At 32.8% G+C, this 11,686-nt stretch overlaps 1 long non-coding RNA gene across 3 annotated transcripts; it reads left to right on the top strand.

Moving 5' to 3' along the window:
- Positions 1 to 7,692: 7,692 nt before the first annotated feature.
- On the top strand, positions 7,693 to 9,705 carry LOC149268779 (uncharacterized). Of its 3 annotated transcripts, none has more exons than XR_016270672.1 (2): positions 7,693 to 8,407; positions 8,491 to 9,705. It is a non-coding gene; the product is annotated as an uncharacterized LOC149268779 (long non-coding RNA). The 3 variants fall into 3 exon arrangements; XR_016270670.1 differs by having other exon boundaries at positions 8,488 to 9,705; XR_016270671.1 differs by having other exon boundaries at positions 8,458 to 9,705.
- Positions 9,706 to 11,686: the final 1,981 nt, after the last annotated feature.

The following is an 11,686-nucleotide window of genomic DNA, read 5'->3' as shown; positions in this document are numbered from 1 at the left end:
TTATGCTACATTTAAAGAACAATGCAACTGAAATATGATACGGAAAGATATGCGAATTTAAATATGATCTAAATTGATTCATTCTTTGTACTAGATAATTGATGGTAAATATTTATTATATTTATTTATATAGTGTTAATTCTATTATTAATATATACATATATGAATATAAGCCTCATTGACTGACTTCAAACTCTACAAAATGCTTTACACAATAATACGCAAAATCAATATACCCCTTTCAATTCGCATTCGGGTATAATAAAAGCTCAATCAGACCACAAAGTAGCTGAAGCGAAGGAGCTGCTGCCACCGCTGACGGCGACGCACTGGAATGCAACAACTGAACACTGAAACTGGGCACCTGCATGTGCCCAAAAGGCGGCTCAGACTTCGGCATTTTTTGTGAACACAGTGGCTTGAAGCCAATGAAATTTGTATTTACATTGTACGCTTTACTGTATTTTTCCAATATATTATTGCTAAAAGCTTCACTGAAATATATCAAGTTTAATATATAAAAGGGATCAGATCATATATGATAGAATATATCAGATCATATTTGATAGAATATATTTGGAATTTAATTTAACTAAGACATATTTCACAAGCGATGATAAATATTGACTTATAATCAATTATTTATATTAAAAAATATTATATATTTTATATTTTATCTATTATATTTTGTATTTTATATTTTATACGTTTTTAATTATAAATCAAATTTCTTCTCCAATTAATTATTAATTTAATTTAAAACATTTTTAAACAAAGAGCTTTACATTTTTTTTTTTTTTTATTAAATATGATTTTTTTTTTTATAAAAAAAAAGAAAAGAATAAATTGTTTCTGATTTTAATTTGATAATATTGTATTTCCAATCAGTGTGCGTTACTGTCTTTCGAACATGTTAATTTTTGCCTTCAGCTTTCGCTGCTGATTTGCTGGCAATTTATAGAAAATTTACTTGACATTACAATTGGGCAAAATGAAATGAAATTTGTATTTCTTCGACTAGCATTCACACGCACACACACACTTTTAGCTATATATATACTGAAAAAAAATTACATTGGTGGAAAATTGATTTTGGTTTAGCATGACAATCACTCGGCTTGCGCTGCCTTGGGTTGGTTCAAAATGCTTGGCTTGGGTCTTTATGCTGCAAGGCACACGCCCACCGAAATTCATAGTTAGAGCCGCTTTAACCGTTACTCGCAGCCACAACTGATTCATGACTTAATCACCGGCAATCGGTAGCAGCAGCAGCAACCACCGTCTAAAAAGTTCCCCTCAAGTTTGGCTGCACCCAAAAAAAAAAAAAAAAGAAACTTAAATCAGAAAAAAATAGAAAAAACGACTCTATCAACAAAGTCGAGTGAGTGGCTTGTGCCCGTCGGCAAACGAACCACTTGGTGGGTTGCTCTTGATGTGCTGCCTGGCAATTGATTGTTTGCTCTATAACTGCAGGACTTTCGCATTACAGAAACCAAAACATACGAAATACTTGTCCGTTTCGTGCCAGTGCACACTGTACTGGGTGCATGGCAAGCATAATATGTTACATTATGTGTTGATCCAAAGATTTTCACTTTTGTTCAGCATCCGTTGAGGCGACCAATGGCAGCTTCCATAAGCCATAAACAAACTGCTAGAGATTTCTGATACATGCACAGGTCCCAGTGTGCGTGTGTGTGTATGTGTGCCGAGATCAGTTAGCTGAGATCTGCCAGAGAGTTATAAAAGTGTAAATAAGGTAATTAGTGCTTCCGGGCATAATCATACACGACCTGATGTTGACGTTGACGTCGCTCAACTCTGAAGCTGTAGTTGTTGCGGTTGTTGCCGTTGTGATTGTTGTTGCTCACTCTTCATATGTGCGCCTCGTGCTCTTCGTTGAGCAGCTAACGAACTGACGCATCGGCAGCGAGTAGCAGCTGTGATCTCGAACCAAATGTGAGCGACTTGAGAAATACCTCATAAATAAATATATATTAATATATCATTTCTTATTCTCATAAACAGCTTTTGCTGAGGCTTAGGTCTTATAATCTCGAATTGATGTTGAAATGATATCTGTTCTGAAATTTGAAATCAGTTTCTATGTACAGCTGCCTGCATGCTGTTTCTGCTGTCAATATGCCTTGCTCTTGCGCATTCTCAATGAGCTGCAGGGTATAACAACATTGTTAGAGCTTGCCAATGTAGGAAACCGCAGCGTTGGCAATTGCTGATAAGCTATAAAAACAAATAGTGAAAAACATTTGCCACATCCAAAGCCAATGCCCCAAGTCGTACAGCTAATAAACACACACACATACGCGAGAACAAATTTAACATAAGTAAATACAGCAGTCAATACGTTGCGAATTGCATTTATTTCATCCCATGGCTTAGTTAATTTGAATGGATTTTAATTAAGTAATTGAATACAATAAAAACTTATAATTTTTCAATTTTTTTCAGCGTCTTTCTAGATTTCAGTATGAAATGGGTTTTATTTATTTAAATGAGAATCGAATGCAAAAAATAATTTCTTTTAATGTATTTAGTCAGTACACAATATTTTAAATTTTATTATTACAGCTCGAACAATAATTCAACAACAATATATTATTAGTATGCTCAATAATAATAATAATTTATTGTTATGATTTTAATATTATTATTTTATTTTGACTTAAAATTGACAAGAATAACGAACTTTTTTTAGCTTTCTACATTTTTTTTTTTTTTTATTTATATTCTGGTTTTAGATCTATGTAAAACATGTATAATGCATCATCCTTCTGAATTGTTGTTGATTCAAAATTCAATATATAAGTCCGGTGTTCGGATCACGTCAGAACTTCCACCTCTACATCTTTTACCGTCACTCTCTGAGTTCCTGTTTATTCCCTTAAGATTATCTTTAAGTTCTTTAATGAGATTATCATTTAAAATCCTGTTTCTTTCCATAAGATTATTTATATTCTGATTTAATGCATCTACAGTTGAGCTTATTTTACTGTTGGGTTCAAATAAATTATTTTCACAAGATCTTAAAACTTCCTGTTGTTTGTTAACATCTGCGTTTTTCAATGCAAGCTTATTTTCCAATATTGCATTTAATTTTTCTAAGTTTACCAAGTCAATTTTACATTTCTCAGAGCTTTCCGTCAGTTCACTTATTTGCTTTTTGTTGAAACTAAGAGTTTTTGAGTTCTCTTCCTCTTGTTTCTCAAATTCAGCAATTTTCTTATTGTTATCTGAGTTCGATAATTTACATTTTGCAATTTCATCATTTTCTTTATATAAGCTATTCTGTAAACCACTTAGATTTGTTCGTAAGATCGAGTTTTCTGTCTCCTTCTGATTTAGACTTTCTTTTAATCTTTTAATTTCTGTTTTTAGTTCAGTTACACTTTGAATAAGCTTGCCAAATTTTTCTATCATTTTTGTTTTTGACCCAAGGTCTTCGTTAACAGTTTTATTTTCTAGCTCTGCGATCTTCTTATCTTTAAGCTCCATTTCTTTGTTGATTTTTGCAAAATATTCCATCATAGGTTTAGTGACGGACAGAACAATGCGATGTGCATAGGCCCCACACAGTGCATCCATTTCATCACATGATTTACAAGGCTGAAGAAAGTCGATTATTTCCAAAATGAATATATTTTATTTATCAATATTAACATTAACTTCACTTTAATATGCGCACCGTCTTAATTTCGCTTGCGTTTGCCGATTTCATTGACAAATCCATTGACAAAATAGCTATCAAAGCCACTAACACTTTTTGATTTGTTATCATTTTGCTTATGCAAAAGGCAAATATTGATTCTTTATTGTTTATGCTTGTGCAAGATGTGTCTGGATTCGTGTTAAGCTCTTCACACTGATTGACACCTATATACAGTGTCTTTCTCTTTAAATATGATGCAGAAGCTTTAAAGATGTGCTGCGAAAATGTTATCAAACTCAATGGCTTTGTCTATTGCTCCGATAGGGACTGACATGATCCACATGCTTATCTCTTGTTATAAAATTTTTTTTTTTTTTTTTTTTTTGCTTTGCATATTCTTTTATATGCCCTGATCACATTAAAAGTATTTTATATTTTTTCATTTGGAAATATGGAAATCTTAATGTCATAATTACATTTTGAAAGGCATATTAGAAAGGTCCGTCTACAAGAAAACTTATTCCACAAAGAGTTCCCGTAACATAGCGCGTGCGATTGCAATCGCGATTAGTGCCAAATCTATGTCGATGCGGTCTGAGAATGCTATCAAACAAAATTTTACTGTCTCTTGAAAATAATTGAAAGATTCTTGGAAATATAAGGCAAAGGTTGACATACGAATAGTACTTACCTCGTGCTTATCTCTTGTTATATATATATTATTATATAAATATATTAAACAGGTGAAAGGAGTCGTGGAGTCGCGTGCAAATAGAAGCTGAGAACGACTGGCATATTAGTTCTTTCCAGGGTACAGGGTATCTCTTAGTCGAACAGTCTCGATTTGAGTACTCTTGTTTAAGCGTAGTTTGTATACCATTATAGCGGCAGACTTTACAGTTACTCATATTGTGAAGGTCAGTGTCACTTTACACATTCCACAATTCACACTCGGAAGAGTAGAAATTATTTATTTCTTCAATAACATACCCGATAACTTTCTTATCGAGAATAATCGACTTTATTTTTTCAGCCTAATTTGAACCCTTTTAGACCTGGAGACTTCAAATTAGCGTTGTATATATATATATATACACTGCGCGTCATCAGGTTAGCGCCCCCCCTTACACTCATTTTCTTTTACGTTTTTCTCTTTGCCTATTGCACGCAACTTCTTGTTTTTTTTTTTTATTTCATTATCATCATATGAGATGTCTCTCATACCAAAAAAAAGCGCGAGTAAAAAGCCGTTATGTTTTATTTTCTATTCTTTTCTATTTTCGCAAAAAATGTGTGCACTTATTTTGCGTCATCAGATTAGCGCCCCCAAATGCAATTGTAATTATCTTGCTTATTTTGGCAATTACACTCACCAAATTTTTTGTGAAGCTCAAAGTATTCAATATATTTATAGTATGGGTAAAGAAACAATTTTATCTTTGGTTGAAAATCAAAACTAAGTGGCAATTTTCTTACAAATAGGGAAAACTATGGAAAAAAACTATATAAGCGGCAATAATCAAGCGATTTCAGAAGGAAATAGAAGAGCATTAGTTCGGGAAGCTTCGAATTCCCATGAATCGACCACCAAGATTAGGGATAAAATCGGTGTTAAGACGAGCTTCTCAACGGTCCAAAGAGCAATAAGGAAAGTTAATTACCTAAAGAAACAGTATGTAAAAAAAAAGACACCAGTCGATATGCTGAGAAAAGAAATACGCATTAATTTTGGCCAGGCGAACATGACGTGGTCTATCCAATGGCGCATGTTGGCTTTTCTGATGAGAAAAATTGAATTTGGAAGGAACTGATGGCTAAATTTATTATATCCATGACCTACGCATAGAAGAACATAATTTGGAACGGTTTCCAAGCCGTTGCGGCGGGGGGGGGTGGTGTGGCATTGATGTAGGGTGCAATATCTTACTACAACGCTCGTAAGCTTCAATTTTTGACATCGCGCATGAACGCATAGGACTATAACACCGTGTTTAAAACTGCTGTTCCGCATTTCTATAACCTGTCTGAAAACCGGCATTAGATTTCCCAGCATGATAATGCTCCAAATCCAAATCCCTGAAGTCCTGGATTCAGGGCCAAAAAATTGATCTCATTGGGTGGCCACCATACTCACTCGACCTTAATATCATTGGAAACGTCTGGGGATGGATGGTCAGGAAGTATATGAGTCCGGAAAGCATTATAGTGCAAAGACAGAGTTAATCGAAGGTACTGAACACGCTTGGCCAACCATATCCTTGAACAATATTAAACAACTTTATAATTCCACTCCTAATCGAATTTTTGAAGTAATTTCAAACAAAAAACGGCACTACGCACTACTAATATTACTTAAAAATACTAAAAGCTTAAAATACGGTGTTATTTTTGGTCATTAGCTTAAATAAATTGAATTTAGCGCAGGGGGCGCTAATCTGATGACCAAATTTTTGTTACATGTTTTTTGTACATTTTACAAAAAAAATTATTTAAAAATAATCCTTAATGTTACAGTAGCCATTCTTTTTGTATTTTAAAAAGAAATAAACGGAGTATAAAGTAAAAAAATTTCAAAGATGGAGCTCTGATGGTTTAGATTTTATTTAGCTTTGAGGTTGAGTGTAAAGGGGGGGCGCTAACCTGATGACGCGCAGTGTATATATATATATATATATATATATATATATATATATATATATATATATATATATATATATATATATATATATGTGTGGATGCGTGTTTATGCATGTGTGCATAAAAGAAGTGCAGAATGAGTAGAATATCAGAATAGAGGGATTAGGGTATCTCCCAGTCGAGCAGCATCGACTGGAGCTTTCTTACTTGTTTATATTTCAATATATAATCATATAGCTCGTTAACGGAATTATGGACAACTTGTTTAACAATCCACGTCCATGTTTAGCAAATCAGACTAAATCTAATTTTTTTTTTAAATATAATCTTTTCTCTTTCGACCCGTTTTTTACCAATTAACAACTACTGTTAACTTTTCATTGTATTCAGGTGGACATTAAGACTCTGATAATTTGATGGATTTGTTGTTGCCTTCAGGTGGCATATAGCCTGCCCAACCTATCCAATGTTGTCTATATATGTAATATAAATTTTTTAATATTTGATGACTTGATTAACAGCAAATTGAAATTTCGTAGCTGCTTGTTTCTACCTTTATTTTTATATATGTATATATTTTTTGGTTCCTCCTCTGTTGTGGCAAGAGTGCAGAGCCTATGCCACGCGGTCCCAGCGGCAAATCAAAGCAGCCAATTAGCACAAAATTTGTGTTTGGACAAGACGTGTTTATACGTATATATACTCATTTGAGTGTGAAATTCAATCAGTGTGCGACCAGAGCAGGTTAGACTCTTTTCAAATTCATTTTTTTCTCCCCCTTTGTTGTTGTATTTGAAATTGTTTATTAATTTTGATGGCAAATTTATTTGCTTAATTAGCATTTGGCCATAATTTCGTTGAGCCATTTTGTTGTTGCTTAGACGCAATGCCAAAAAACAACCAGATTTGTATTTCTGTCCATTTCATTAGCTGGCCTTGCGTAATTTATGTGCATCTGGAGACTGGAAATAATTTCCGCCCGCATGCCCTACAAATATGCTCTGGCGGTCGCAGCCGACTGCATAATACTCGCTCACACACCAGAAAATTCATAGAATGGGCGTATTTATATATGAACTATATAGGAAGGACTTATCTATAGCTTAATTGTAAAACGGACTAATTTAATGCCATATATATCAAATTTCAATTACTTTTAAATATTATTCTGTATAACAAAGAAATACGCACAATGCTTGAAAGGAATATATTCTTTTAAATGTTTGAAAAAGGAAAAAAATTGAAAAATAAATTAAGCTATTTACAATATATATTTTAATATTTATATATATTACATATTATTATATTAAGATTTTTACTTTTATCAATTGTTGAGCTTGTTTAAATTTGATATTTATTTTAATATGAAATTTAAATTATTTAATTTAATATTATTAATCTATATATATAAAAGAAAGTTGTGTAAAAGTGAAGACTGCTTATAACTTGATTTGGGCTGAACCAATTTTCATGGTTTTTGATTTGTTGGATTTGTCTCCGCAACGAGTTTAGTATAGGGTCTTAAAAATACTGAAAAAATTTGCCGAATACTTGAAAAACGCGGTTTTTTCCCCAAATGTTCAAATTTTTTTTATACCCAGTAGGCTTGGTAACAGTGACAGTTTTGACAATAGTGTAGAAGTAAATAAACAAATGTAGTCAGTCAGTCTACGGTCTCCTGACCTCGAGCAGACCTGACTATTCAAAAAAAAAAAAAAAAAAAAAAAAAAAAAAAAAAAAAAAAAAAATTTTCAAATCAAAAGGAAAAATATTTCAAATCAAAAATCTTCAAAAAATCAAAAGATTAAAACCTGACTGTTCAAAAAATAAATAAAAAATTAAAAATTCGAAATTAAAAAAAAAAAAAAGGTAATTATTAAAAAGTGTATTTTTGGCTTTTTATATTTTCGGACTTTTAAACTTTATAAATATTTCAAATCAAAAATCTGCAAAAATTAAAAAAAAAATCAAAAGATTAAAACCTAACAATCAAAAATAAATAAAAAATTCAAAATTCAAAATTCGAAATTAAAAAAAAAAAAGTTAATTATTAAAAATTGTATTTTTGGACTTTTGCAAAAGCTAAATATCTCGAAAGTTCAGGTATTTGTTTGTCTCAAACATAAATTTGTGTAAATTATTTATAATTACAGTATTACTAATAATAAAATGCCGCGTCCTAGAAGATCTAATCTTTCCCGGCGGACCCATAATGCAATTAGGCAACGGAATAGCGCGAGTCAATTATCTGACGAAGAGCGAGAAATCGCCCGAGAAAGGCTCCGCGTTAGTACCCAGGGAAGAAGGGCCTTAATTCGTGCTTCTCAAAGAGAGGCAGCCCGTGAAATGGCAATAAGAAATGGTTCAAGGATTCATTTGAATCGAGCAGCGTTTCGATATGATTGCACCATTGATTACAGCTTGAATCGTTTAGTTTGCATTGGTCCAATGGACGTTGTTTGCTAGCATTGTGGCGCATTGAAGTTTGCTGGTGAAACGCCCGGTTTGTGCTGCCTTAGTGGTAAAGTGACATTGCCATTAGCGGTCACCATAGCCATTGCGTTCCCTGCTTTATGGCGAAACACTAGAATCACGACATTTTCTAGCGAACACTCAAAAATACAATGCCTGTTTCCAAATGACATAATTTGGGGCGGAAAATATTGGAGACGGATATTTAAGGTAATTTACGTTAAAAATTTTATTTTCTATGACTGCCAAAAAAAAAATTTTGAATAATGTAGTTTGTTAGATTTCTGTAAATAGTGTTTGTAAATATAACTATAACTATGGCTTTGAATTTAAAGATTCAAGGCCAGATTTGCCATCGCATTGGATCATTGCAACCTATTGAAGATGCACAGCAAAAACTCTTGCAAATATACTTCATGGGCAATATGGAAGAACAACTTGACCGGCGTCAAGAAATGAACACAGCTATGAAAAGAGCAATTCTCCATGATTTGCATGCTTAGAAATTTAAACCAACCAAAACTGTGCAATGGAACGCGTTTGGTGATAAGAAAACTGATGAGCAATGTGATTCACGCGTTGATACTCAAAGGAAAATTTAAAGATGAGGAAGTTCTTATTCCTAGGATTCCGATGAGCTCAACAGATATGCCCTTTGAATTTAAACGAATTCAATTCCCGCTTCGTCTTGCCTTCGCCATGACGATCAACAAGTCACAGGGCCAATCTTTGACTATTTGTGGCCTCAATCTAGAAAATGCGTGTTTTTCTCATGGTCAATTGTACGTGGCATGCTCACGTGTTGGCAAACGATCCGCATTATTTGTTCTTGCACCCGACCAAAAAACGAAGAATGTCGTTTACAACAAGGTGCTTGAATGAAAATCCGATTAATAAATTTATCAGTGTATCCCAGCCTGAACAACATAGCTTTCAACAATTTTTTACCTAGAAATAATATAGAGGGCAATGCAACGTTTGCCGGGCCAGCTAGTATTACATATTATTTTATAGGGTATATGGCTTGTTGAGCTCGTTTTAATTTCGATGCTCTTGCTGTTTTAATTGTGTGTTGACTTTGCCATTTCGTGTGTCGCTTTGACCGTTCAAAGTCCCATAAATCTGCAGCTTTATCTCTGGCCCGAGATCTTCGTCAAGCTGAGCATTTGTGTTGATTCTCATAATATGCTAATTACAAATTGTTTATACCTTATTTATATCTTTGCTGTTGTTGGTTGGTTTTTGTTTGGCTTTTGGCTTCGTTGTCTGAGGCTGACTGACGAGCGCCGCTTTAGCTGCTGCTCAATTAAACAATATCGACATCTAGTTTTGTACAAATTAACATAAAATTTGTGGCTAGCCGGCGATGAGGTAACAAATTAGGTACAAGCATTTATCATGTTATTGCCGTGATTCGAGCTTCAAATAAATATAAATATTTATTTAATAGATTTTTATTTAAATATTTGAGATAAACCACCTAAATTTTTGTTTGCGGCTGCAGTGCATACACGAAAACCAACTGCCAAATGACAGTTTCTAATGTCAAGCAATATCTTTTATCTAAATGATCATCAATATACACACACATATACATATATAGAAATGTTTAGATGTGTGTCGATATTGTTTTCATGTTTATTTGACACTTTTGTTTTAACCGAATTTCGCATAGTTACCTTTGTCACCTTGTCGTGTATTGCAAATTGTTTTATTTATATGACAGCGTTTCATTTGAATGTTAAATGTTTGTGGTTTAATTAAATTTATTTACTGCGGCTGCTGAAACGCATTTGCATACTGCATGTGCCGTTCAGTTCACAGGAAAGCTCAATTCATGTCGATTAAAAACACTTCAATTTAGCGATTACTTAATACTAGACTTTAGGTAGATATTTACTTATTGTCATAGCATTGTTATGCTTATTTTAAGCTAGAGCTGCTTTGGCTCAAACATGAAATTTGCTAGGCTCGATAGTTAATATTTAATAACTTGATACAGTTCCATTATACTGCCATATTTTCTTGTATATGAATCTGAATTATTGATAATGAAAATGGTTTGCTTTATACCTTACTAATTAATAATAACAGTAATTTATTACTACTACTAATAGTGAATGCTGAATTTTGAACAATTTACGAATATATAAATTGAAGGAAACAAACAAATTTTTTAAACAAATTAAATAGATCTAAAAATCATTTTTCAGAATATCGAGATATGTCATATTAATGTAGCTATTATATTTTTGTATAATTATAAAAAGAAAATATTTCAAAAATAATTAATATAACAATTATTATGTACGTAGCTGTGTGTATATTATAATTAGTAAAGTATTAATAAGTTAAACCAAGTGCTGATAATATAATAATTCAACATAAAGAAGTTCAATACTCTTTTAATCTATTTCCATAATATTCATTTCATACACTTATGGATGTAGATATTTATTAGACAAAGAAGTGTATGAGATCGTCAGCATAAACTGATGCTTGGCGATTCCTGCGTGGCTGTCATCAGGCATAAGAACATAAATAATACACATATATAAAATTAGAGGTGAAAGGTTCTCTACTGGATGCAGCAAGCTTTCATTATTACAATTAAACAAAAAATATAGAATAAATGGTCCATTGCTTCATATTATTAATAATTTGCAATGAACATTTTCGGCAGCCGAAATATAAATGGTGTTTAATTTATTTAAATTGCCCATAATTACATCGACTCAAGAGGCCTGATAAAAAGCAACGAAATTTTTAGTTTATGGCCATCCGAGTAAAAGGCAGATTCAAACGAGATCAGAGCAGCGCAGAATGCGAGCGGCAGCAGATGCTGTGCATAAGAAATATACAAAGCTGAAATAACAGCTCAAGAACTTATAACTGTGCTTGATCATAGCA

This window comes from Drosophila arizonae, chromosome 5, assembly GCF_054131065.1.
Source record: "Drosophila arizonae isolate 15081-1271.41 chromosome 5, UAZ_ARI_1.0, whole genome shotgun sequence".
In the NCBI taxonomy this organism is placed as follows: domain Eukaryota; kingdom Metazoa; phylum Arthropoda; class Insecta; order Diptera; family Drosophilidae; genus Drosophila; species Drosophila arizonae.
This window is presented reverse-complemented; position numbering and strand designations above follow the sequence as displayed.